At 43.4% G+C, this 25,776-nt stretch overlaps 1 protein-coding gene and 1 non-coding gene across 3 annotated transcripts in view; both read right to left on the reverse strand.

Annotated features, from left to right (window-relative positions):
* UBE2R2 (ubiquitin conjugating enzyme E2 R2) overlaps positions 1-25,776 on the reverse strand; it is a 114,750-nt gene that overhangs the window by 39,502 nt on the left and 49,472 nt on the right. The gene's annotated exons all lie outside the window — the stretch shown is intronic.
* LOC114672919 (U4atac minor spliceosomal RNA) lies at positions 14,385-14,510 on the reverse strand. The gene has a single exon (XR_003723444.1). It is a non-coding gene; the product is annotated as a U4atac minor spliceosomal RNA (small nuclear RNA).

A 25,776-nucleotide genomic window follows, 5' to 3' on the forward strand; every position in this document is an offset into this window, starting at 1 on the left:
TCTCTACAAAAAAATACAAAAATTTGCCAGGCATGGTGGATGAGCCTGTAATCCCAGCTACTCAGGAGGCTGAGGTGGGAAAATCACCTGAGCCCAGGAGCTTGAGTCTGCAGTAAGCTGTGATCACGCCACTGTACTCCAGCCTGAGTGACAGAGCAAGACCCTGTCTCAAAAAAAAAAAGTCTTGTTAGATTACTTAGCATACTAAGAGAAATCTCTGCAGTGTAACTAGGAACACATGCATGAAAATTTATGTAGAATAGATGATATGCACCTATGTAATAAAAGGTAGCACACGATAGTAGTAAAGAATGCTGACTCAAGAAGCCAGGACTATCTGGGTTTGAAACCTGACTCTGCAACTCAGCTGTTACCTTAAGCAACTCTTACTTAATTTATATTGATCAACTAATTGACTGATTAAGACAGGGTTATGCTGTCACCCAGGCTGAAGTACAGTGGCACAAATATGGATCACTGCCAGCCTTGACCTCCCAGGCTCAAGCGATCCTGTCCCAGCCTCCTGAGCAGCTGAGACCACAGGCCATGTCACCATACCCAGCTAAATTTTTTATTTTTTATTTTTTTTATTTTTATTTTTATTTTTTTATTTTTTTTGAGACAGAGTCTCGCTCTGTCGCCCAGGCTGGAGTGCAGTGGCCGGATCTCAGCTCACTGCAAGCTCTGCCTCCCGGGTTCACGCCATTCTCCGGCCTCAGCCTCCCGAGTAGCTGGGACTACAGGCGCCCGCCACCTCGCCCGGCTAGTTTTTTTTTTGTATTTCTTAATAGAGACGGGGTTTTACCGTGTTAGCCAGGATGGTCTCGATCTCCTGACCTCGTGATCCGCCCGTCTCGGCCTCCCAAAGTGCTGGGATTACAGGCTTGAGCCACCGCGCCCGGCCTAAATTTTTTATTTTTTATAAAGATTTCACCATTTAAACTTCTGGGCTCAAGCAATCCTCCCACTTTGGCCTCCTAAAATGCTGGCACTATGTGTAGTTCTAATTAGGGAAAAGGAATCAGGCTAGTGGGACCGAGGGAAAGCAATAAAAGAAAGCCGATAAGCCATAAGTCAGCCTTTCTTCATCATACAGGACACGTAAGTCCTCCTGTGCAAATAACTCACAATCTTCCTGTGCCCAACTATCACCACACACCCACAAGTTAGCTCACTGCAACCCTGGTGTTCTCAGTACTCCACAAAGCCCTCTTCAGCATACTGCATAAACACTATCCTATAAAATCTCTAGCAAGCCTTTCTTTCTCTGCAGTTGGCTTCTCTCTGGCAGGCTGCTGGTTGCCTCCCTCGCAATGTATTTTCCTACGTTCTCTAATAAACCTGCCTTTTTTTGGAAATTTGAGACGGGGTCTCACTCTGTCAACAAGGCTGGAGTTCAGTGGTGCAATCTTGCCTCAGGGCAACCTCCATCTCCGAGATTCAAGCAATCCTCCCATATCAGTCTCCAGACTAACTGGGACTACAGATGCACACCACTATAGTGGCCTGGTTAATTTTTCATTATTTTTTGTAGGGACAGGGTTTCGCCATGTTGCCAAGACTGGTCTCGAACTCCTGGGCTCAATGATCCTCCTGCCTCAGCCTCTCTAAATGCTGGGATTACAGGCGTGAGCCACTGCACCTGGCCTGCCTTCCTTTACTTACAACTGCCTCAGTAAATTACTTAGTAAGTTTGGAACTGTGCCACTGGTCCAAACAGCCATCATTCTCCTGGACAGATTATAGACGAGAGCCACTGCGTATTGCTCAATTACTTAATTTATATCTGTTTCCTCACCAGTAAAAAGGGGATAACAGTACTTATTTAATGCGTTTGTATGAGGATTAAATGAGGTAACGCTTGAACAATGTTTAGAACTGTGCCTGACAAATTAAAAGATATAAAAATATAAATAGGTGGATAGGCACGGTAGCTCACGCTTGTAATCCCACCACTCTGGGAGGCTGAGGCGGGTGGATAACCTGAGGTCAGGAGTTCAAGACCAGCCTGGCCAACACGGTGAAACCCCATCACTTACTAAAAAAAATACAAAAATCAGCTGGACGTGATGGCAGTCGCCTGTAATCCCAGCTATTCAGGAGGCTGAGGAAGGAGAATCACTTGAACTCGGGAGGTGGAGTTTTCAGTGAGCCGAGATCATGCCACTGCACTTCAGCCTGGGCGCAAAGAGCAAGACTTCATCTCCAAAAATAAATAAATAAAAATATAGATAGATAGATAGATAGATAGATAGATAGATAGATAGATATAGATGGACGGACGGACGGATGGATGTGGGAGAGGGAGGGAGGGAGGGAGAGGCAAGAATCATGAAGGCTGTTTTATAGATCGCTAATTTTCACTGTTTTATCTCTTTTACCTACCTGCCCATAGATTATAATACTACCAGCTTTAAATAAGACAACTGGAAAGATTAATACCAACCTTAAGACTTTGATGATTATGGAATTAAGTTTTCTTAGAGCCTTACCAAACCTAATTATATTCTACTTAAATCTTAATAAATATTGGTTAGTAGTATTAATGGGGTTTCTGTATTTCCTCTAAGTGTCTAATATTTTGAATTATTCTTGAACTTTCAGCTTTTTGACCATTATCTACTATACAATTTTTTAAAAATACTACCTCCATCACGCTTGTAATCCCAGCACTTTGGGAGGCTGAGGCAGGCGGATTCACGAGGTCAGGAGATTGAGACCATCCTGGCTAACACAGTGTAATCCCATCTTTACTAAAAACACAAAAAATTAGCAGGGCGTGGGTGGCAGGTGCCTGTAGTCCCAGCTACTTGGGAGGCTAAGGCAGGAGAATAGTGTGAACCCGGGAGGCGGAGCTTGCAGTGAGCCGTGATCATGCCATCGCACTCCAGCCTGGGCAACAGAGCGAGACTCGGTCTCAAAAAACAAACAAACAAAAAATCATAAGTAATTTTAATGTGACGCTTTTGACTTTATTCTAGAGGTAGTTTGTTTGAGTTTTTGTTTGTGTTTTTTTTTTTTGAGACGGAGTCTCGCTCTGTTGCTCACCTCACTGCAACCTCCACCTCCCAAGTTCAAGCTGTTCTCTTGCCTCAGCCTCTGCAGTAGCTTGGATTACAGGCGCCACCACGCCTGGCTAATTTTTGTATTTTTAGTACAGATGGGGTTTCACCATGTTGGTCAGGCTGGTCTCGAACTCTTTATTTATTGTATTGTATTTGTTTTTGAGATGGAGTCTTACTCTGTCACCCAGGCTGGAGTGCAGTGGCACAATCTTGGCTCACTGCAAGCTCCGCCTCCCGGGTTCAAGCCATTCTCCTGCCTCAGTCTCCCGAGTAGCTGGGACTACAGGCGCCCACCACCACGCCCAGCTAATTTTTTGTATATTTAGTAGAGACGGCGTTTCACTGTGTTAGCCAGGATGGTCTCTATCTCCTGACCCCATGATCCGCCGGCCTCGGCCTCTCAAAGTGCTGGGATTACAGGCGTGAGCCACTGTGCCCGGCCTTATGATTGATTTTTTTAAAGCATCATGCCTAAAGTATGCTTACATTACCACTAGAAGAGGTAACATTGGGTGGTGTGCTTCTAGTAAGGCTATTTAAATTGTACTAAGAACTCCTTCGGTGGAGTTTCCAATCCTCAACTATTCAGCTGAAGTTAATATTCAGGGGGAATATCCTGCTGTAATGCTTCCCTGAGATTATACAATTTTATCTCTATTATTTTACTTAGTTTTCAGAACATTATTAACTGTTTATTTATTTACTTATTTATTTTTGAGACGGAGTCTCGCTCTGTCGCCCAGGCAGAAGTGCAGTGGTGCAATCTCGGCTCACTGCAACCTCCGCCTCCTGGGTTCAAGCAATTCTCCTGTCTTAGTCTCGCGAGTAGCTACAGACGCACGCCACCACACCTGGCTGATTTTTGTATTTTTAGTAGAGATGGGGTTTCACCATGTTGGTCAGGCTGGTCTCCAACTCCTGACCTCAGGTGATCCACCTGCCTCAGCCTCCCAAAGTGCTGGGATTACAGGTGTTAGCCACCATGCAGCCCTTAACAACAATTTAAACATAGTATTTCACATGTATATGGTGACCTATAGTTATCTATGTATTACCTCATATACATATTAATACTCCTACGTCAGCCAACTTGTCACTGAAATTTTTCCTTTTTGAAATTTTATGAAATAAATAAGATATAACTTGCTGTAAACATATGAATATGAGATCTCATACCATCTCAGTTATATTCACAGAATATAACGATTTTAAAAGAAGAAGGGAAGGTACTAGAATCAGTAACCCTATGTTGTAGCCCTGGCATGATTCTTGACTATTTAATTTACATTTTTCTATCTTTTATTTGTCAGGCACAATTCTAAGCATTGTCTTTGCTAGGCCTCTGACCTTAGGTCAACTCATTTAAATCTCTAGATTTCAAGTTCCTTTTTATATAAAATGGCGTAAAACACTGACCCTAGGGAGTTATCATGAGAATCATATACAAATTTTAAGAGAACCTTCAAAAATGGATCCCAAGACACAATTATTTTTTATCTTTTAGAGACAGGGTCTCACTATGTTGCCCAAACTCAAGATCTCAAGTGAGTTTCCCATCTCAGCCTGCTGAGTAGCTGGAACTACAGGGATGTGGCACCATGCCTGGCTCTAAGATAATCTTAAATCATCAAATCAAAGGTTAAATCATTTTCATTGTATTCAGGAGCATTACTAAATATTAAAGTATTTTCCACAAGAAGTAAAAGGGAAAATAAAGTTCAACATATTAGAACATTTGCTCTTACCCATTATATATCTTAGTAATTTCAGGATATGATATGAACAAACTAAATTTATGAGAACAAGGGAAATGTAAACATTGACTGGATATCAAGGAATTATGAGCTTTTTTAGTTGTGATAACAGTATTACAGTTAGGTCTCAAAAATATATGTTATTTAGTTGGTGCTATAGTAATTTTTATTTAAAGTTTTTTTTTTTTTTTTTGAGACGGAGTCTCGCTCTGTCGCCCAGGCTGGAGTGCAGTGGCCCGATCTCAGCTCACTGCAAGCTCCGCCTCCCGGGTTTACGCTGTTCTCCTGCCTCAGCCTCCCGAGTAGCTGGGACTACAGGCACCCGTCACCTCGCCCGGCTAGTTTTTTGGATTTTTTAGTAGAGACGGGGTTTCACTGGGTTAGCCAGGATGGTTTGGATCTCCTGACCTTGTGATCCGCCCGTCTCGGCCTCCCAAAGTGCTGGGATTACAGGTTTGAGCCACCGTGCCCGGCCTATTTCAAGTTTTTTAAAAAGTAAAACAGCCGGGCATGGTGGCTTATGCCTGTAATCCCAGCACTTTGGGAGGCCAAGGCAGGCGGATCACCTGAGGTCGGGAGTTTGAGACCAGCCTGACCAACATGGAGAAACCCTGTCTCTACTAGAAATACAAAAAATTAGCCGGGTGTGGTGGCACATGCCTGTAATCCCAGCACTAGGGAGGCTGAGGCAGGAGATTCGCTTGAACCTGGGAGGTGGAGGTTGTGGTGAGCCAGTGCCATTGCACTCCAGCCTGGGCAACAAGAGCAAAACTGTCTCAAAAAAAAAAAAAAAAGAAAAAAAAAAAAGTAAAACAAAACTTGGCCGGGCACGGTGGCTCAAGCCTGTAATCCTAGCACTTTGGGAGGTCGAGGCAGGTGGATCACAAGGTTAGGAGTTCAAGACCAGCCTGGCCAATTAAAATTAAAAAAGGAAAACAAAATAAAACATATTTTAAAAATACATTTTGAGGCTGGGTACAATGGCTAATGCCTATAATCCCAGCACTTTGGGAGTCTGAGGTGGGAGGATCAGCTTGAGCCCAGGAGTTCAAGACCAGCCTCAGCAACATAGCGAGATCCTCAACTCTACAAAAAAAATTCTTTAAAATTAGCCAGTCATGGTGGTGTGTGTTTATAGTCCTGGCTACTCAGGAGGCTGAAGTGGGAAGATTGCTTGAACCCAGGAGTTCCAGGCTGCAGTGAGCTATGATCCTGATATTGCACCCCAGCCTGGGAGACAGATCGAGACCCTATCTTAAAACAAACAAACAAACAAATAAAAAACTATTATGAAATTTTCACAAATGAAAGTAGAAATTAATTACAAAATAAAATGGAGGAGGGGGCAGGTAGGATAAAGATAAAACAAGATTTGCCATGAGTTATTTATGGAAGCTGAGTAATGGGTACATAGTTTATCATACCCCTACTTCTGCTTTCGTATAATGGAAAATTTCAAAGATACAAAAACCTTTTTAATAACATGACTAGGCCGGGCAAGGTGGCTCACGCCTTTAATCCCAACACTTTGGGAGGCCAAGGCGGATGGACCACCTGAGGTGAGGAGTTCAAGAACAGCCTGGCCAACATGGAGAAACCCTGTCTCTACTAAAAATACAAAAATTAGCCGGGCATGGTGGAACGTGCCTGTAATACCAGATACTTGGTATGCTGAGGCACAAGAATCGCTTGAACCCAGGAGGCAGAGGTTGCAGTAAGATTGGGCCACTGCACTCCAGCCTGGGTGACAGAGTGAGACTCTGATTCAAAAACAAACAACAACAACAACAACAACAACAAAAAACTAATATATAATTACTTTTTTAAGTGTTAGGGTGTTTTGCATAACCAGCATAATCACACCATTATGATACAATCGGTGCAACTATTAACCAAGTGAAGAAGATGGAACATGGCAAGGTGATTTAAAAGTTCATGTGAGACCAGGTGTGGTGGCTCACACCTGTAATCCCAGCGCTTTGAGAGGCCAAGGCAGGAGGATCACTTGAGCCTAGGAATTCAAGACCAGCCTGGGCAACATAACACCCTCTTCAAAAACATTTTTAAAAATTTAGCTAGGCATGGTGGTACCCATCTATAGTCCGAGCTACTTGGGAAGCTGAGGTGGGAGGATCACTTGAGCAGAATTCAAGATTACAGTGAGCTATGATCACACCACTGCACTTCAGCCTTGCTGACAAAGCAAGATCTTGTCTCTAATAATTAAAGTTCATGTGAAAGCAAAAATATATGAAAATAACATTTCTGATAAAAAGCAATAGGAAGGAATTTTTCCCAGTGGATGGAAAAGCATCCTATAAAGCTATAACAATTAAATGATCAAATGACACACAAGTAGATCAATGATACAGATTAGAACATGTTTATTCAGAAGACAATTTTAAAAATTGCAAATAACTATGGAAAGGATTCAAATAATGTAGGGAAAAATGATTGTCCCTTTGGATGAAGATGCTTGTGGACACATGAATTTAAAAATCACACCTCACTTTCAAGGAGAAAAATATTAAACCTCATTTTCAATACGAATCAACAACAGTAGTAAAGATCTAGACAATCTTCAGTCTCTGCAAGAATAAAACGGAGTTCCCACACTAATAGCAAAAGACTGATTGTTCTGTAGCCATGGTAACATAAATAGCCACCAGAATGAGTTTTAAATTGCTTAATCAATACCTGACAGCTCTATAGCTATAGAACCACAATAACCAATTTTAAATCCACTTAAACAGCTTCACTCAGTAACCACGTTTTTGCAAGTAAACCTATCAGTGATACCCACTACTGATAGCCCCTTGTTTCTGAAAGCTAGCCAATTGGGAACACAGTCATTTCAATGAACACATTTCTGAAAACCAAGTATATCAATAACTGTCTCACCCAAGCAACCATGCTTCTACAGTGAATGCCAATCCATTATGCCCGTATCCACCAATCCTTGAACTTCAGGCTTCTCAAAAACCCCATGTAAAATAAGTCTCGTCTAAAAGAGATCAACTGATCAGCAATACCCTCTTTACTTTAAGTAAGCAGTAAACTCAGCTTTGTGAAATACTAAGCAGTAGTAATATCCTCTGACACTCTGTAGCCTTTATAAAAGGTGTGCTAGACCAATACATACCAACACAGAAATATACCCAAGACGTGTTAAGTGAAAAAGGCAAAGCAGTACATAGGCAGATGCTATTTTAAAATAATTATGCTCCATCCATCTATCTATCTGTTAAAAAACAGGCTGGGTGCAGTGGCTCATGTCTGTAATTCCAGGAGGCCTTGGAAGGGGATGGCAGGAGGACTGCCTGAGGACAAGAGTTTGAGACCAATCTGGGCAACATATCAGTTCTACAAAAAAAAAAATAATAATAATAATAATAATAATAATAAATATGTATACATATATAAAAACAATGTGTGTGTACATATAATTCTTCATATGCATTGTGCATATATTTAAAAAGACAGAAAAGACACATTCCTAACCATTAACAATGATTAGCTCAGGAACAAAGGGCCACGGAGGAAGAATGAGGCATTTAAAGAACTATTATAACTTCTTTATGACTGATATAATGAACATGTTATTATTTTTATAAACTGAAAAAAGACTTTTCACTTGTGAATCTTCTATACAATGGTCTATACACTTTGCACTGAAAAGTGACATCTGGAATGATACACTCAAGTTTGAAAATATAAAAACTAAGTTAAAGCTGGGCACGGTGGTTCACGCCTGTAATCCCAGCACTTACGGAGGCCGAGGCAGGCAGATCACTTGAAGTCAGGAGTTCGAGTCCAGCCTGGCCAACATGGTGAAACCCCATCTCTACTAAAAACACAAAAATTAGCTGGGCGTGGCAGCAGGCACCTGTAATCCCAGCTACTTGGGAGGCTAAGATAGGAGAATCGCTTGAACCTGGGAAGCAGGGGTTACAGTGAGTGGAGGTCATGCCACTGCACTCCAGCCTGGGCAACAGAACGAAATTCTGTCTTTAAAAAAAAATTTAGGCTAGGCACAATGGTTGGCTCATGCCTGAAACCCTAGCACTTTGGGAGGCCAAGGCCAGCGGATCGCTTGAGCCCAGAAGTTCAAGATCAGCCTGGACAACATGGTGAAGCCCAGTCTCCACACACACCATAATTTTTTTAACTTAGCCAGGCAAGATGGCTTGAGCCTACAGTCCCAACTACTCAGGATGCTGAGGTAGGAGTATCGCTTGAGCCTGGAAGGTCAAGTAGGCAGTGAGCCATGATGGTACCACCACACTCCAGCCTGCCTGACAGAATGAGATCTGGTCCCCCCCCCAAAAAAAGTTTTAATAGAAATTACAGGATTTTTTTCATTCGAAATTGTGTACAGATGAAATCTATGAGTTATAACTGAACTTCCTTAGGAAGTCTGATAGCCTTAAGGAGTCTTATGTTTAGGTCACCTGTGGAATTACCATCTTTACTTTGCAGTTATACAGTGCATATAGATAAGTACTGGTTCTTTCTGCAGTAACCTTTTATTCAAGTTATCAATAAACTTTTGCTTAATCATGCTATCTGTTAAACTGTAAAAATAATAACTTAGTAATAGCTCATTATATCTAGAAGTCACAGTTGGTTGTCCAGCCCTAAATGACCTAGGAGACATTTCACCATTGCTGTGCTAAGGGGTGGGGGAAAAAAACAGCAGCACAAAATTAAAGAGAAAAGTTACTTTCATTTATCTACAGGTCCACTTAAGTGAAAGTAGTATCTATGATATTCGATATTCCTTTTTTTTTTTTTTTAGGATGGAGTCTTGCTCTGTTGCTCAGGCTGGAGTGCAGTGGGTGTGATCTCCACTGACTGCAACCTCCAACTCCCAGGCTCAAGCAATTCTCCTGTCTCACCCTCCCAAGTAGCTGGGATTACAGGTGCCTGCTACCACATCCAGCTACTTTTTGTAATTTTATGAGAGATGAGGTTTCACCACATTGGCCAGGCTGGTCTCAAACTCCTGACCCCAAGTGATCCACCTGCCTCAGTCTCTTAAAGTGCCGGGATTACAGGCATGAGCCACAGAGCCTGGCCTGATTATGAAATCTTAACCATTTATTTCTGAAACTGTTAAGCAAGTGTACTGAAGTGTATCTGCTAACGAAATTCACACACACACCAAATCCTTTTTTTTTTTTTTTTGAGATGGAGTTTCGCTCTTGTTGCCCAGGCTGGAGTGCAATGGCACCGTCTTGGCTCACCTCCATCTCCCGGATTCAAGCAATTGTCCTGCCTCAGCCTCCTGAATATCTGGAATTACAAGCACGTGCCACCATGCCCTGCTAATCTTGTTATTTTTAGTAGAGATGGGGTTTCTCCATGTTGGGCAGGTTGGTCTTGACCTCCTAACTTCAGGTGATCCGCCCACCTCGGCCTCCCAAAGTGCCAGGATTACAGGTGTGAGCCACCGTGCCTGGAGCCTCAATTTTTAAATATTGAAGTTTACCATTTAAAAAAATTATCCTGTGTAACTTCCTCTGAATTTTGCTGTTAACCTACAAACTGCTCTGAAAGAGGGTCTTTTTCTTTTGAAACGAGGTCTCACTCTGTCACCAAGTCCAGTGCCATGGCTAGATCACAGCTCACTGCAGCCTCAACCTTCTGGGCTCAAGTGAACCTCCTGCCTCAGCCTCCCAAATAGCTGGAACTACAAGTATACACCACCATGCCCGGATAACTTTTTTTTTTTTTGGTAGAGACAGTCTCCCCATGTTTCCCCAGGCTGGTCTCGAACTCCTGGACTCAACAGATCCTCCTGCCTCAGTCTCCCATGGTGCCTCATGCTTGTAATCCCAGCTTGAGCCACCATGCCCAGCTAAAAAATGGTCTTTAAAAAAAAATTATGGGCCGGGCGCGGTGGCTCAAGCCTGTAATCCCAGCACTTTGGGAGGCCGAGACAGGTGGATCGCGAGGTCAGGAGATCGAGACCATCCTGGCTAACATGGTGAAACCCCATCTCTACTAAAAAATACAAACAACTAGCCGGGCGAGGTGGCGGGCGCCTGTAGTCCCAGCTACTCAGGAGGCTGAGGCAGGAGAATGGCGTAAACCCGGGAGGCGGAGCTTGCAGTGAGCTGAGATCCGGCCACTGCACCCCAGCCTGGGTGACAGAGCAAGACTCCGTCTCAAAAAATAAAAATAAAAAAATAAAAATAAATAAAAATAAATTATTCATGAGGTAAAGTTTTGAATTTAACCTATAAATAGGCCACGCGCAATGGCTCACACCTGTAATGCCAGCACTTTGGGAAGCCGAGGCAGGCAGATCACGACGTCACGAAATCAAGACCATCCTGGCTAACACGGTGAAAACACGTCTCTACTAAAAAAATACAAAAAATTAGCCAGGCATGGTATTATGCGCCTGTAGTCCCAGCTACTCAGGAGGCTGAGGCTGGAGAACTGCTTGAACCCGGGAGGTGGAGGTTGCAGTGAGCTAAGATCATGCCACTGTACTCCAGCCTGGGCAACAGAGCAAGACTCCGTCTCAAAAAAAAAAAAAAAAAAAAAGAAATATAGGAAATGAATCTGAGACATCACACCTCAATAGAAGCAATTGTTACAGAAGTTAATTACAACCTTGAGAGGCTCTTTTTTGGGCAACTCCTTACATCTTTATTGACTAATAAGCAAACTCGTAAGAATGAGTACTTCCCCTAGTCCAACAAAAATAGAATTAAAAATAAGTAAAAAGAACAAGTACCTCCAAAATATATTTCTGTACCATTACCACATATGTCCTCCCTAAAATACTTGAACCACTCACAAGTGTATCCTATTTAAATTAAGTTTTAAAGTTTCAATTCACCCTGACAATGGACTAAGTGTACCCTCAATGAAATCACCAAACTCATCACACACCTATTTTTAGTTATATAAACACTATTTACGTAAATATTTTCACTTATTCAATTTATCAACATATTGTTAACTGGAAACCAATCATGTTACCATGTATCAATATGGGAGGTAGGAAACAAACATATTTAGAACACTATGCCTGAATGGCTATGTTTAAATTAAAAGACGTGAATGCAAATAAATGACTACAAATTAAGTGCCTCAAATGAAATCTCTACTACTTGCTAAAAGAGCACTGTGAAATAAATGCCTAATTCTGGCTGAGACATTCAGGTAAAATTTACAAAGGAGTGCTACTTGAGCCAAGTATTGAGGCCAAGGTGAAAGGGACCTTACAGGCAAAGGGAAAAATAATGTAATGCAGAAAGGCTTACACATGTGAACAAAGACAGAGGCAGTTGGAATAAACACAAGAAAATGTATTTTTGAGACATATAGGAAGTATAGTCAATGAGACTCAGTAATTGATTTGATATTGGGATTGAGAAGAAGGAAAAATTCAAGGACAACTCTCAGTTTTCTATATTGAGGGAGTAAGTGAACAATGACAGGTGGAAGTAGTGATAAATAATACTCATTAAGTGTTTACTATATGTCAGCCATTGAGCTACCTGCATCACTTCATCACTCAGTTGTGAAATTAACAGTTAAGAAGATATAGACAAAAATGCATATGACCTATTTATTGAGGAATAATTTTCTAGTCATCTACAACTACCAAAAAGCATTTTCCCATTTATCATTTTGTCTTCTTGAACCACTTTATTTCCTGGGCTTCTCCAATTTCACTCTCTCCTAATGCTCTAACTTTTGTACTCACTCTTTCTCATACTTCTTGGCTCCTCCCAAGATTCTCTTTTTAATTTAATGTACCCTCATCATAACTTTCCTTGGTTTCCTATTCTCCCCAAACGTAGCACACATTATAAAAATAAAAGCTGGGCATGGTAACTCACGCCTGTAATCTCACCACTTTAAGGAGGCCGAGGTGGGCAGATCACCTGAGGTCAGGAGTTTGAGACCAGCCTGGCCAACTTGGTGAAACCCCATCTCTACTAAAAGTACAAAAAGCAGCTAGGCATGGTGGCATGGGCCTGTAATTCCAGCTACTGGGGAGTCTGAGGTAGAACTGTTTGAACCCAGGAGGCAGAGTTTGCAATGAGCTGAGACTATGCCACTGCACTCCAGCCTGGGTGACAAAGCGAGATTCTATCTCAAAAAAAATAAAAATAAGGCCGGGCACGGTGGCTCACACCTGTAATCTCAGCACTTTGGAAGGCCAAGGCGGTCGGGTCATGAGGTCAAGACTTCAAGACCATCCTGACCAACGTGGTGAAACCTAGTCTCTACTAAAAATACAAAAATTAGCTGGGCGTGGTAGCACATGCCTATAATCCCAGCTACTCAGGAGACTGAGGCAGGAGAATTGCTTGAACCCAGGAGGCGGAGGTTTCAGTGAGCCAAGATCACGCCATTGCACTCCAGCCTGGGCAACGAGAGCGAAACTCTGCCTCAAAAAATAATAATAATAAATAATAAATATTTGGGCAAAGAAAGATATATCCTAAAATGCATAACCATAAAGTCATTAAAAAACGTTATGTGCCGGCTGACACCTGTAATCCCAGCACTTAGGAAGGCAGAGGTGGGTGAATTACCTGAGGTCAGGAGTTCCATAGACCAGCCTGGCCAACATGATGAAAACCCCATCTCGACTAAAAATACAAAATTAGCCAGGTGTGGTGGTAGGCACCTGTAATTCCAGCTACTGAGGAGGCTGAAACAGGAGAATCACTTGAACCCAGGAGGTGTCAGAGATTGCAGTGGGCCGAGACCACACCATTACACTCCAGCCTGGGCAACAAGAGCGAAACTCTGTCTCAAAATAAAAAAATAAATAAAACATTGTGTATGTAAATACATAAAACCAAGTATAAACTGACTTGGAGCAAAATTTAGATAACCCCCCCAATGTGCAGTATTAAATAAATTTTGTTATCCTACTAATTATTTTCAGATGGGACTTCAACAGTGACAAAACAACTTATGTTTTTGTTTATTTTGAGACAGGGTCTCTCGCCCTGGCAGAGTACAGTGGCACAATCTGGGCTCATTGCAGCCTCCACCTCCCAGGTTCAAGCGATCCTCTCACCTCAGCCTCCCAAGCAGCTAGGACTAGAGGGCTGCACCACTACACCCAACTAGTTTTTTTCATTTTTAGTAGAGACAGGATTCTGCCGTATTGCCCAGGCTGGTCTTGAGCTCCCGAGCTCAAGCAATCCACCCACCCTAGTCTCCCAAAGTGCTGGGATTATAGGCATGAGCCACCATGCCTGGCCAAAAAACAATTACATATGAATAATTAAATATCTCCCAATTATTCCTGCTACCTATTTATTAACATACTATTAAATAGGTGAAAAAGTTTCCTAGTCCTAAATATAATTGTACTCGGTAATAGCTCAGTTGATGGCAAATGTAGTATTTACTGTTGTATTTGGATCTGTGCCTGGATTTAGTGTGAAATGAGGATATTCCCACTGCTGAGTTTTTCTGCTCTGTCATCAGCTCACATCTGCCATAGGATATGTTTCCAACATAACATCAGCAAACGCAATCAAGACATATTTTTGGGGGGGAGGGTAGAGCAGGTTTTCATTTTTCCAAAAATTGCACCAAGGTAAAGCAAAGCTCCAGCTGAGGTGGGAGTGCTGTGTAGGCATTAGCAGTGCTGCCCTCGCTATGCACTCCTTGGATAGTAGCACAACCCCAAGAAAAGGGTGGTTAAAACATGCTTTCTTATTAACTTGCTGAAAGTGTCAAAAGTCTGCCAACTACAAATCTTTAAATTGTTCAATAATAGTATGTGGGAAAGAAAAGTGTGTATACACACATCCCCCCCAGTGAGGCTATATAATGTGCTGCAGGTTTTAAGGTCAAACTGACAGAAGGGCTGGGATCCTGGCTAAGCCCCACCCTTAAGTTTGCCCAAAGTGAAAACAGCTGACCCTATTTTTCAGCCCAAATGTTGCCTTTTTGGCCTGCTCCGCCCCTATCCTGTGCCCATAAAAGACTTCAGCTGGCAGAGCAACACACGCGGCTGAGTGTCAAGGGTACACGCAGCTTGAGCATACGAGACTACAGAAAATTTCCGCTATCTTCAGACAGTGCGACTTCGGAGAGGGACCTGCCAGAGACAGCTCGGCTTCAGGGAAAGATCACCTTCCCATCCCCTTTCCAGCCTCCCTTTCCGCTGAGAGCCACCCACTGCTCAATAAAGTCTTCTGCATTCATCACCTTTCAAACAGTTCGTGTGACCTGATTCTTTCTGGACACCAAACAAGAACAGGGTGCCGAAAGGTCAGAGGCCACCATCCGGACTGACCCTCCACTGAGTTGGCTGGCACTTGGCAGGCCCTGGACTGCAGAGCTGAAAAGAGCATTGGTTGTAACATGCTTGGACGCTGCTGCGGGCCCTCACAGAGCCTGCACCTACCAGAGTAGCGACCCGCTGGTTCATTCGCTCCAGTTCCTCCGCACTGGCTCGCTTGCTCGCACGCTCCCTCCCGCCAATAGTGGCCAGCAGAGGGCGGAGTGAAACGAACCACCCCAGTTCCGCCCGCGAAGGGGGTTCAAGGGAACTATCCTGTCTCAAAACTATGAATCTTAATTAAAAATCCCAGTCTAGGCCGGGCGCGGTGGCTCACGCCTGTAATCCCAGCACTTTGGGAGGCCGAGGCGGGCGGATCACAAGGTCAGGAGATCGAGACCACGGTGAAACCCCGTCTCACTAAAAATACAAAAAATTAGCCGGGCGCAGTGGCGGGCGCCTGTAGTCCCAGCTACTCAGGAGGCTGAGGCAGGAGAATGGGGTAAAACCCAGGAGGCGGAGCTTGCAGTGAGCCGAGATCGCGCCACTGCACTCCAGCCTGGGCGACAGAGCGAGACTCCGTCTCAAAAAAAAAAAAAAAAAAAAAAAAAAATCCCAGTCTAGGGGCCGGGCGCGGCGGTTCACACCTGTAATCTCAGCACTTTGGAAGGCTGAGGCAGGCGGATCACGAGGTCAGGAGTTCAAGACCAGCCTGGCCAACATAGTGAAACCCCATCTCTACTAAAAACACAAAAATTAGCCAGGTGTGGTGGTGGGCGCCTGTAATTCCAGCTACTCGGGAGGCTGAGGCAGAAGAACTGCTTGAACCCGGAAAAAAGTTTAATTTAGAATTACTATAATACTTATCTCAAAATAAAAATGAAATATAAATAACAGGAAATCCCTGTCCTCTTATTAGACTCTAAAAAGCACAGACCTTAAAAAGGAGACTTTATTGTAGTCTCAATATTAATACTGATAGTTCTCTGTATTTTAAAATTTTTATTCATTAATTTAATTTAATTTAATTTTTTTTGAGATGGAGTCTCGCTCTGTTGCCCAGGCTGGAGTGCAGTGGCGTGATCTCAGCTCACTGCAAGCTCCGTCCCCCGGGTTCACGCCATTCTCCTGCCTCAGCCTCCCATGTAGCTGGGACTACAGGCGCCCACCACCATGCCTGGCTAATTTTTTTTTTTAATTTTTAGTAGAGACGGGGTTTCACCATGTTAGCCAGGATGGTCTCGATCTCCTGACCTCGTGATCCACCCGTCTCAGCCTCCCAAAGTGCTGGGATTACAGGTGTGAGCCACCGCGCCCAGCCTTTATTTTTGTTTTGAGACAGGGTCTTGCTCTGTTGCCCAAGCTGGAGTGCAATGGTATGATCACAGCTCACTGCAACCTCTGCCTCCCGGTCTCAGGCAATCCTCCCACCTTGGCTTCCTGAGTTGCTGGGACCACAGACAGATATGAGTCACCACAGCCAGCTTTTAAAAAATTTTTTGCAGAGGTGGAGTTTTGCCATGTTGCCCAGGCTGGTCTTGAACTCCTGGATTCAAGCAATCCACCTGCCTAAGCCTCCCAATGTGCTGGTGTAAGCCACGATGCCTGGCCCTCTACATTCTTTTTTGTTTTCTGTTTTTGAGACAGTCTTGCTCTGTTACCCAGGCTGGAATACCATGGCACGATAGCTCACTGTAGCCTCCACCTCCCAGGTTCAAGCAATTTTCCTGCCTCAGCCTCCCAAGTAGATGGGGGTACAGGCGTGTGCCACCATGCCGGACTAATTTTTTGTATTTTTTAGTAGAGATGGGGTTTTGCCATGTTGGCCAGGCTGGTCTCGAACTTCTGACCTCAGGTGATCCACCCACCTTGGCCTCCCAAAGTGCTGGGATTACAGGCCTGAGCCACCAAGCCCAGCCTCCTCTGTATTTTTTTTAATGCAGTAATTAAAAAATGTTTCTTTCAGCTTGGAAAGTAAAGCCATTTCCTCCCAAAAACAAATGCTAGAGAACCAACAGCAGGGTAATGGAACAGTAGAAAAAAAATTTGGACTTTTGGTAAAAAAACAGTGAACATACATATTTACTACTGCCTCCTCACAAACTAGGTTTACTAAGTTTACAGAAAAGGGATTTTTATTTTTAAACTCATAGACCCATGAGGACAAATGGGAGGACCCAAAAGAAACAAAATTTTGGAAGTTGGAAACCAGAAAAATATGTAGTAAATACTTTAGAAGACCAGACTGTGGTCAGAAAACCAAGGAACAGGCTTACTTTCTCCACAGAACCAGGGAAAAACTCATCAACCGGAGGCACTGACAGCAAATAATGCTGGTTAATTGATGGACTGGTCAAAAGTGAGTAGACAGATGGCCAGACACGGTGGTTCACGCCTGTAATCCCAGCACTTTCGGAGGCCGAGGTGGGCAGATCACGAGGTCAGGAGTTCAAGACCAGCCTGGCCAATATGGTGAAACTCTGACTCTACTAAAAATACAAAAATTAGCTGGGCATGGTGGCACATGCCTGTAATCCCAGCTACTTGGGAGGCTGAGGTAGGAGAATCACTGCACTCCAGCCTGGGTGACAGAGTGAGGCTCTGTCTCAAAAAAAATAAAATAAAAATAAAAATATTATAGACAGAGCCTCTATCCCAGGCTAATCAAGGACTAGCCCACACCACACTAAAGACTAGAGGTTTACTCTGTCACAACTAAACCAGAAACACAGGGATCAGGAAACAAATCAAAATAGAGAAAAAAATCTAACTACAGAATTGTAAGATCCTAGACTCCCTTTTTCCACCTGTCTCTTCCAACACTTGCAATCAAATCTGTATACATACCACGCAGGAGAAGAGATTCCTCTCTGAGGTAGCTGATCATCTCCCACAGAGGAAACACACAAAACAATAATAGATAGGGGCCTCCCAAACAGATCAGCCCAGTCAGATTACCATACAGTAACATTAAACACTTCACAAATTTTGCCTTTCACACAGGGCTGAACTTTTCATCTGCTTTTCAGTACCTGACTCTTAAATATGAACAAACAAGATGGATTTCCAGAAATTCTTAGAGGCAAACACAAAAGGAAACAAAACACCTTGGAGAAAAAAAAAAAAATCTCAAAAAATATAATTTATGTTCTCAGAATGTTAAGATATAAAATCTGTAAAAGAAGAACAGGAGGCCAAAAAGGGAGGGAATTCAAATTATAAAAAACGGGGTGGGGAGAGGGGGTCTTTGGCCAGGCACAGTGGCTCGCACCTGTAATACCAGCACTTTAGGAGGCCGAGGTGGGTGGATCACTTGAGGTTAGTAGTTCAAAACCAGCCTGTCCAACGTGGTGAAACCCCGTCTCTACTAAAACACAAAAAAATTAGCCGGGCGTGGTGGCACGCACCTATAATCCCAGCTAATTGGGAGGCCGAGGCAGGAGAATTGCTTGAACCCAGGAGGCTGAGGTTGCAGTGAGCTGAGATCATGCCACTGCACTCCAGCCTGAGCGACAGAGCGTGACTGTCTCAAAAAACAAAAAAGGGGCGGGGCAGTGTTAAAAATAAAAATTATGGGCCGAGCACGGTGGCTCACGCCTGTAATCCCAGCACTTTGGGAGGCCAAGGCAGGCGGATCATGAAGTCAGAAGATTGAGAACATCCTGGTTAATGGTGAAACCCCGTATCTACTAAAAAAATACAAAAAATTAGCAGGGCATAGTGGCGGGCACCTGTAGTCTCAGCTACTCAGGAGACTGAGGCAGGAGAATGGCACGAACCCAGAAGGCGGAGCTTGCAGTGAGCTAACGCCACTGCACTCCTGCCTGGGCAACAGAGCGAGACCCAGTCTCAAAAAAAAAAAAAGGAAAAATTATGGCCGGGTGCGGTGGTTCACGCTTGTAATCCCAGCACTTTGGGAGGCAGAGGTGGGCAGATCACAAGGTCCGGAGATCGAGACCATCCTGGCCAACATGGTGAAACCTCATCTCTACTGAAGAAGAAGAAAAAAAAAGAAAATTAGCTAGGTGTGCTGGCATGTGTCTGTAGTCCCAGCTACTTGGAAGGCTGAGGCAGGAGAATTGCTTAAACCCAGGAGGTAGAGGTTGCAGTGAGCCGAGATCGCGCCACTGCACTCCAGCCTGGGTGACACAGCGAAACTCCATCTCAAATAAAATAAAATAAAATATAAAAATTTAAATACCACATGCAGTAGTATAACAAATACCTAGAAATAAATCTATAGGGATATGTGTGTAATCGCTATAAAACACCGAAAAGAAAAATTTTAAAGACCCAAATAAACAGAGAGATATACAACACATTCCATAGGCTGAAAGACTCAATATTATTAAGTTGTTCATTGTCCCCAAATAGATCTACAAATTGAATGCAATTCCAATAAATTTCCAGCAGGTTTTCTGTGTGGAAACTGATGATACTAAAATTTATAAATACGTATTTATTTATTGTATGAAAATGCAAAGTCCATAGAATAACCAAACAAAACAATTTTGAAAAAGAACAACAAATTCGGACATACATTGCCGGATTTCAAGACATCATAAGGCTATAGTAATTAAGACTGTGTTGGCCGGGCGCGGTGGCTCAAGCCTGTAATCCCAGCACTTTGGGAGGCCGAGGCGGGTAGATCACGAAGTCAGGAGATCGAGACCATCCTGGCTAACACGGTGAAACCCCGTCTCTACTAAAAAACACAAAAAACTAGCCGGGCGAGGTGGCGGGCGCCTGTAGTCCCAGCTACTCGGGAAGCTGAGGCAGGAGAATGGCGGGAACCCGGGAGGCAGAGCTTGCAGTGAGCTGAGATCCGGCCACTGCACTCCAGCCTGGGTGACAGAGCGAGACTCCTTCTCAAAAAAAAAAAAAAGAAAAAGAAAAAAAAAGACTGTGCTGGCTGGGCGCAGTGGCTCACGCCCATAATCCCAACACTTTGGGAGGCTAAGGAGGGCGGATCATCTGAGGTTAGGAGTTTGAGACCAGCCTGACCAACATGGTAAACAATACAAAATTAGCTGGGCATGGTGATGGGCACCTGTAATTCCAGCTACTTGGGAGGCTGAGGCAAGAGAATCACTTGAACCCAGGAGGCAGAGGTTGCAGTGAGCCGAGATCATGTCATTGTACTCCAGCCTGGGCAACGAGCGTGAAACTCAGTCTTTTAAAAAAAAAAAAAAAAAAAAAAAAAAAAAAAAAAAGACTGTGCTATTGGTGCAAGGCCAAACAACCAAATGGAATAGAAGACAGCATCCAGTCCGGGCGCGGTGGCTCAAGCCTGTAATCCCAGCACTTTGGGAGGCCGAGACGGGCGGATCACGAGGTCAGGAGATCGAGACCATCCTGGCTAACACGGTGAAACCCCGTCTCTACTAAAAAATACAAAAAACTAGCCGGGCGAAGTGGCAGGCGCCTGTACTCCCAGCTACTTGGGAGGCTGAGGCAGGAGAATGGCGTGAACCCGGGAGGCAGAGCTTGCAGTGAGCTGAGATCCGGCCACTGCACTCCAGCCTGGGCGACAAGAGCATGACTCCGTCTCAAAAAAAAAAAAAAAAAAAAAGAAGACAGCATCCAGAAACAGACTAATATTACAACAAAGGCACCACTGAACTGCAGTGGTGCCTTTGTTCAAGGATAGTCTTTTCAATGCCACTGGACTGACTGGATATCTACATTCTATATTTTCTATATAGAAAAAATAACCTTGACTCTTGTCTCACGTATTTACAGATAGATCATAGACTTAACTGCAAAACTAAAACTGCAAAGTTTCTAGAAGAAAACAAAAGATCATCTTCATGCTTTAAGTCCTAGCCAGAGCAATGAGGCAAGAAAAAGAAACAAAAGGCATTTGAATTGGAGAGAAGTAAAATTACCTCTGCTTGAAGATGACATGATGTTCTTCATAGAAAATCCTAAAGATTATACACACACATATACAAACTGTTAGAAATAATAAATTCAGCAAAGTGGCAGGATTCAAAATCAACATCCACATTAGTACCCAAAACAATCAGCTGCATTTCTATACTCTAACAACAAATCCGAAATAGAAATTAAAGCAATTTCATCTACAACTGCACCAGAAAGAAAAAGATATTTAGAAATAAACTTTATCAAGGAAGCAAAAGACTTGTACACTAGACACCAGCCAGACACAGAGAGGTGCAAGCCTGTAGTCCCAGCTACTCAGGAAGCTAAAGCAGGAGGATTGTTTGTGCCCCGGATTTGAGGTCTCAGTGTACTATTATCACACCTGTGAATAGCCACTGTACTCAAGCCTGGCAACATATCAAAGCTTAATCTCTTAAAAAAAAAAAAAAAATTAAACAGAATTATCATATGATCCAGAAATTCCACTTCTGGGTACACAGCCCAAAATGATGAAGAGCAAGGATTCAAACAGATATTTGCATACCTATATTCAGGGCAGCTTATCCACAATAGCAGGGAGGGAAAAAAAAAAAAAAGGAAAAAAAACATGGAAGCATCCCAAGTAGCTATCAATGAATAAGTGGATAAACAAAATGTGGCAACATATACAGTGGAATGTTATTCAGCCTCAAAAAGGAGGAAAATTTTGACACATGCTACAACATGAATGAACTTTGAAAACTGCGTTAACTGAAATTCACCAGTAACAAAAGGACAGATACTGCATAATTCCATTTGTAAGAGGCACTTAGAATAGTGAAATTCAGGCCGGGCGAGGTGGCTCAAGCCTGTAATCCCAGCACTTTGGGAGGCCGAGACGGGCGGATCACGAGGTCAGGAGATCGAGACCATCCTGGCTAACACCGTGAAACCCCGTCTCTACTAAAAATACAAAAACTTAGCCGGGCGAGGTGGCGGGCGCCTGTAGTCCCAGCTACTCGGGAGGCTGAGGCAGGAGAATGGCGTGAACCCGGGAGGCGGAGCTTGCAGTGAGCTGAGATCCGGCCACTGCACTCCAGCCTGGGTGACAGAGCGAGACTCCGTCTCCAAAAAAAAAAAAAAAAAAAAAGAACAGTGAAATTCAGAAAGACAGAAAATAGAACAGTGGCCACCAGAGGCCGAAGAGAGGAGGGAAGGAGTTATTGTTTAAAGGGTAAAGAGCTTCAGTTTGGGAAGATGAAAAGATTTCTGGGAATGAATGATGGTGGTGGCTGCACAACACTATGAATGCACTTAATATCACAGAATTATACACTTAAAACTGAAATAGTGAATTTTATGTTATATATATTTTACCACCACAAAAAATAGGAATACTTAGGACACTAGAGGGGACAAAAGTTTTAAAACAGGACACAAAAAGTAATATCCATAAAAGAAAACATTGATAATTTTGATTTTACTAAAACCAAGAACTTCTGTTTCATCAAAAAAATCATTAAAACAGGGAACGAGCAAGCCACAGGGTGGAAGAAGTTATTCACAATATATGTATACGGATTCACACACACAATCCAACAAATTATTTAATATGCACAGTATATAAAGAACTCCTACGAATAAGGAAAATACAAAAACACCAAAAAATGAGCAAAAGACTTGAACAGGCATTTCACAAAAGAGGATCTCTAAGGGCCGGGAGCGGTGGCTCACGCCTGTAATCCCAGCACTTTGGGAGGCCCAGGCGGGTGGATCGCCTGAAGTCAGGCGTTTGAGATCAGCCTGACTAACAAGGTGATACCCGTCTCTACTAAAAATACAAAAATTAGCTGGGCGTGGTGGCAGGCACCTGTAGTCCCAGCTACTAGGGAAGCTGAGACAGGAGAATTGCTTGAACCTGGGAGGTGGAGGTTGCAGTCAGCTGAGATCGCACCACTGCACTCCAGCCTGGGCAAGGGAGCAAGACTCTGTCTCAAAAAAAAAAAAAAAAAGTTAATTACATTCCAGTTAAGTATGATAACCATGTGTATTTAAAGAGAGTTCAGGGATGAATTACTGATAAGCACATTAGAAAACTAAATGTGAGTTGGGCACCGGTGTCTCATGCCTATAATCTCAGCACTTTGGGAGGCTGAGGTGGGCAGATCACCTGAGGTCAGGAGTTCGAGACTAGCCTGGCCAACATGATGAAGCCCCATCTCTACTAAAAATACAAAAATTAGCCGAGTGTGGTGGCAGGCACCTGTAATCCCAGCTACTCGGGAGGCTGAGGCAGGAGAATCACTAGAACCTGGGAAATGGAAGTTGCAGTGAGCCAACATTGCTCCACTGCACTCTAGCCTGGCCGACAAGAGTGAGACTCCATCTCAAAAAAAAAAACTAAATGTGGAGGGATGAAGAGGAATTCCAGCAAAAACAAAAAACAAAACACTACACTACATGTGTAAGAAAAGGTAATAATGGTGTATGACATGGTTCAACCGGAACTATTATTTACATAGTCATATTAATGTAAACACTGAAAATTAGTCTAAACCAAAACTGTAACTACTGGAAATATGGGGAGCTAATGAGTATGTTTATGGGATGGGGTGTTGCAGTAATGAGAGAAATCCTCATCTTCCTTATTGGAAGTATGATAGTTAACAACAAACTAGAAATTTTAAAAATGAAAAGCGGCATTGAAAATATTTAGAAGGCCAGGCGTGGTGGCTCACACCTGTAATCCCAGCACTTTGGGAGGCCAAGACAGGCAGATGACAAGGTCAGGAGTTCAAGACCAGCCTGGCCAATATGGTGAAACCCCGTCTCTACTAAAAAATACAAAAATTAGCCGGGCTGGTGGCGCACGCCTGTAGTCCCAGCTACTTGGGAGGCTGAGGCAGGAGAATCGCTGAACCTGGGAGGCGGAGGTTGCAGTGAGTGAGCTGAGATCACACCACTGCACTCTAGCCTAGGTGACAGAGCAAGAGGAAGGACGGAAGGACGGAAGGACAGAAGGAAAGAAGGAAGGAAGGAAGGGAGTTGGGAACAGTGGCTCACACCTGTAATCCCAGCACTTCGGGAGGTCAAGGTGGGAGGATCACTTGAACCCAGGAGTTCAAAGACCAGCCTGGGCAACATGTCAAGACCCCATCTCTAGAAAAAATTTTTAAAAGTTGGCCGTGCACAGTGGCTCACGCCTGTAATCCCAGAACTTTGGCAGGGCAAGGTGGACGCATCACCTGAGCTCAGGAGTTCAAGACCAGCCTGGCCAACACACCGAAACTCTGTCTCTACTAAAAATACAAAAATTAGTCGGGTGTGGGCACACGCCTATAATCCCAGTTACTCAGGAGGCTGAGGCAGGAGAATTGCTTGAACCCAGAAGGCGGAGGTTGCAGTGAGCCAAGATCACGCCATTGCACTCCAGTCTGGGCAACAAGAGTGAAACTCTGTCTCAAAAAAAAAAAAAAAATTTAAGTTAGCTGAGATTGGTGGCAGGCCTGCAGTACCTGCTACTCAGTAGGCTTCAGCGGGAGAACAGTTTGAGCCCAGGAATTCGTGGCAGCAGTGGGCTATGACTGCAACACCACACTCCAGCCTGGGCGACAAAGCAAGACCCCACCTCTTAAAAGGTAAATTAAGACTAATTAGAAATGTGGGAGTAATTCCAGAAGAGCTGAAAAGGTTCAAAGTATGTTATTACTTTCATAACAACTTTTTAAATAGTTGATTTAATTATTAATAACAATAGAATTATTTAGCATTTTGGGCTCTCCAAGTTTCTATTATTATTACCATGTGTTACATACATATAACTCATGGATGGTTTGTTATGGCTAATCTAAGAAATGTGATCCTTAACAGTCAGGATAAGACATCCTGAATAACTGATCTGAACACAGGAGTTCAAAGCTAAAAGGTCTGTCTGCTTTCCACCACAAGAAGACATTCTAGTGCTAAGGAAGTTTTTCCTTTCTGTTTTTTTCTGCCCTTATTAATGAGGTATCTTTAACACCTCACATACTTATATATATGAACATTAGCAGATAAAATTAGTAATCAGGCCGGACATGGTGGCTCCTACCTGTAATACCAGCACTTTGGGAGGCTGAGGAAAGAGGATTGCTTGAGACCAGGAGTTCAAGGCGTCTGGCCAACATGGTGAAACCCCATCTTACTTGAACCCAGGAGGCAGAGGTTGCAGTGAGCCATGATGAAATCCCATCTCTACTAAAAATACAAAAATTGGCCAGGCGTGATGCTACATGCCAGTAGTTCCAGCTACTCAGGAGGCTGAGGCAGGAGAATCCACTGAACCTGAGAGGTGGAGCATGCAGTGAACCGAGATCACGCCACTGCACTCCAGCAGAGTGAATGACACAGCAAGACTCCATTGCAAAAAAACAAACAAACAAAACCCAATAAAATTAGTAATCAGTTTTGCCCCATATTAGGAGAATGTCCTTAATAAAAGTTTAAAATGATAATGCGTATCAACTCCAAAACGTACAAAATAAACATCAATTATATTCTTTCTAAATCTTTCACAAAAAACCCTAAATCTACCATGCACTTTTTTTTTGGGCGGGGGGGGGGGGGGCGGTGAGACAGTCTCTCTCTGTCCCCTAGGCTGAAGTAAGTGGCAGTGCAATCTTGATCTCGACTCACTGCAATCTCCGCCTCCCGGGTTCAGGTGATTTTCCTGCCTCAGCCTCCCAAATAGCTGGGATTACAGGCACACACCACCACGCCCTGCTAATTTTTGTATTTTTAGTAGAAACAGGGTTTCACCATGTTGACCAAGCTGGGA

This window comes from Macaca mulatta, chromosome 15, assembly GCF_049350105.2.
Source record: "Macaca mulatta isolate MMU2019108-1 chromosome 15, T2T-MMU8v2.0, whole genome shotgun sequence".
In the NCBI taxonomy this organism is placed as follows: Eukaryota; Metazoa; Chordata; class Mammalia; order Primates; family Cercopithecidae; genus Macaca; species Macaca mulatta.